Source organism: Pinus tabuliformis, chromosome 7 (genome assembly GCF_031772625.1).
Source record: "Pinus tabuliformis cultivar Carrire ecotype Pingquan chromosome 7, CPIR1, whole genome shotgun sequence".
NCBI lineage: Eukaryota > Viridiplantae > Streptophyta > Pinopsida > Pinales > Pinaceae > Pinus > Pinus tabuliformis.
Genome location: NC_142293.1, coordinates 1,420,522,872 through 1,420,526,599, shown reverse-complemented (window position 1 = coordinate 1,420,526,599; position 3,728 = coordinate 1,420,522,872).

Sequence of the window (3,728 nt, the reverse complement as noted above, 5' to 3'; positions counted from 1 at the left end):
TCCCTTACTGAGATCATTTATCTCCAGGGAGAGGAAATCCGGGTAGGAAAATTCCATCAACCCCTTCAGGCATGCAACAACCATCAACCCAAGGCCTTCTAGCCTTTCACAATTGTCCACAATTATATGGCATGTTAAATTTATCTTTTTATCACTCTTTCCCATAGTAATTTACATAATGAACCATATGCACATTATCCTTAACAAAAGAAAAATTCATGTGCACCATGCATTTATAGTTAATCCTCAACATGGGTCCACAATATCTACATTGAAAAGAAACATAACTAGCATACATGTTGTATGCATTCTGATTTTGCAAGTAACATAATCATGCATATCATATAACATTATACTTTCTCATTTATGATTTCAATTCACATTGTAATGTTTTACCTTGACAGGTTTTCTTATTGTCGTTAAGCTACCACTACTTAATCCCATCAGCAATGTTAGTCATAAATATGCATCATTTAACAAGTATTCACTTTCCAAATCATTTTAGTTTCAGTCATACAATATTTTCATGCATAAAAGTATATGCAATATTCATTAATGTGTAAATGGAAATAACAGTTAGGGTAATATTCCAAACATTTCCAATTTCCCACATTGTATTGTTATCAACATACCAGTACATGAAGTAACTACCATAATCAGTTGTTTAGAACTTGAAATAAGCCTAAATCAAATTCAATTCAAGCATATAAGTTTAATTAGTTAGTCATGCAACACTAACCAATCACTATTACTAGCCATCTTAATGCAACCATGACAAGACTTAATCAACAATTAGTTATTATAGTCAAGTCACACTACTTGACTCATTGTTTATTTTTAATATATAAAGGGGTCCTTCCACCTTTTAAAACACTTTATTGTCCTATTCAAGGACATTCCCCATATTTTACACTCATGAATTCACTTATTGAAATTAGTGCATTATATCTATAGTCATGTTCATTAAATCTATCATTAATATTTCCATATTTCCAAGGAGCGGTCATCAAACTTCACTTTCACTATTGAGTCTTCAAGATTGTTCGTAGCTGTAACAAAGTTTTTATTGCCATTTATCCTCATCAGGATTCAAATGTGATGATCATAGTTTTGCAACAGACTTTATTACTTTCTACTCATTAATGCAGTTATAAACATGAATCACACATATCATGTCAAAAATAGTCTACAACATATATCAATGTGTAGATTGTTAGACTCATACCTAAGTTGATGCCCACTAGTAGAATGCCTCGATTTATTTTATGTTTAACAATTCCCAAAGGCAATAGTGTTGCAACCTTTAGCTCTGATAGCACTTGAAACATACGTTGTTAACCTCACATGAAAATGCAGGGAGTTAGAATAGTTTTAAACAAATTACCCACAGGTGATTATTCCACATTCCTTGTTAATGAATAAATTTAATGTTCATCAGTACATCGAGTAACTTTCAATAGAGGAATAGTAAGTTGCTTAACCATTAGCAACCACTATTGTGATATATTAACGTAAAATTTATGATGAACCTTGCATCCATTTCATGATTCCATTAACTAGACTACTTAATCACATACTAGGCATTATGAAAATCATATTAGGCAAGGAATCAACATCATAAAATTGACACAGTAATCAATCACATCATTGAAGACCGATATACCCTGGAATCCCCATAAGGTGAATACCGGCAAATGTTTAATTTTATTATTAAACACTTGTGAGGGTGTTCACGCCTCACTCAATGGCTTATAAGAGATTCCATCCCTTATCATTGTTATAAAATATTACAATGAAATATCATTAAGATACAACATACCTAGCTGAAATGTATTACAATCGTCATGAAAACATTTACCCACAAATCGCCACTCTCTATATCCTTGTGGCATGATCGTTCCATCAGTAGACCATCCTACAACCCATACTCATCATCATGGACCGTTTGTTCTTATCTGCCACAATGTTACACACAATTTGTCTTTTTCACAAATCATCATTTCCTATCATTGTTGTCGTCAACAAGTTTTGGTAACATGATTAGATAAAGTATTAACCAATCAATAATCATTCTTTAAAAGTGATATTTTAACATCTATTCATGTGCATACATGAGATGCAAATATAATATCACAACATGCTTCTTCTGACAACATTGTGCATGTATAAACAAATAATTATTAAGCATGTCCAAATAATTACCATGTTACTATGATGATTCTTGCACCAGCACAAGTTCATATCCAAAGGAAACCATTGTAACCATTCATTTCATTTAAAGAATACTAGCAACTTATCTTTGTTTTTCGTGCATCTAATTAGATAAAAACTTATTCAAAGAGAGCTAGCCCCTTAGCTTCTTCTTTTTGCATGTAACTAAGTAATCTTTTCAATACAATAGCTATTATTATAATACATAAAAATACGTGTCCCTTCTAAGGGAAAGCTAACATTATAGACATCAATATCATGCATGCAAATGCAAATCCCTTTTCGAAAATCATATTTCCGAAGATAGAGAAATTTACAAAATCTATTTTATGCACAAAGACATGCATTGCTTTAGAAACAAACTAATGTTTTAGTCATTATTTCTTGCATGTGGATATATGTATTTTACAAAGGAAAGTTAGTCATTTATTGCAAGTAATTACTTATTTTACATTCTAGGATCTAACATAATACTTATTCTTTTCTACACACAAATCCATGTTTCTCTTTAAAAGATCTAACGCAATAGGTTTACTTTCATGCATGTAATCAACTATTGTTTCTGTGCTTTCTCATATGTGTTCTTATCACATAGTTATTTTTAGGAACCCAACATTGTTTCTCTATCTTTTTATTTATAAAATTCTTATGAATTTGTTTCCAAGAAAGTATCATAACAAAGTTCTTATGCATTTGTTTTCAATAAAGTATTATAATCAACCTTTCTTTTGGGCATAAGAACTAAAATAATAATAATGTTGACCTTTTATGCATTAAACCATGCAATTAAATCAACTATCCAATATCCAACACACGAATCATTTAAATTTTTACGCACCAAAACATGTAACTTTTGCAAACTATTGGAAATGAATTAAAACAAATGACTTATCTTTCACACACAAGAAAAACATATTCTTTCCAAAGAAGATTTCTATGACTGAAATTATCTCTGTGCATTTAATCTATTCATAGCTTATTATATTTCTGCATTTTTTTTTCAAAGAACTCTCCTACCCATGAGAATCCATGGGAATATTTTCCCGTGGATTTATTAAATAGCTAATATTTTCCAAAACTATGGAAATATTGTACCATGAGTAAGCACAAAACCATTGTGTTCTTTCCAAGAACACCACAAGATTTATTTATTCTAATTAACCAAAAGAAAATAGTTACTTAACTTTTCTTCAACAAAGAATTATGTCTTATAAAAACATAAAGTAGTTATTATAACTACACATTTCAAAAGAAAATCCCACTTTCCAAGAAAAATAATTTAATTAACTTTTCTCTTTTAGTTTTCACCACCAATGAAAATATTTCACAAATTACCCTCTTTAATCTATATTCTCTTCCAAGAAAGTAAATTGGATTTGTTATGATTTCATACACCAGTACAAATGATCCAAATGGATCCAAGAAACACTCTCTATATCTTCATAAACTCAAAAATCATGCCAAAATCCTTTAAAGGATCGAAAATATCGCAAAAGGGATGCTTTTAGCATGGCAGA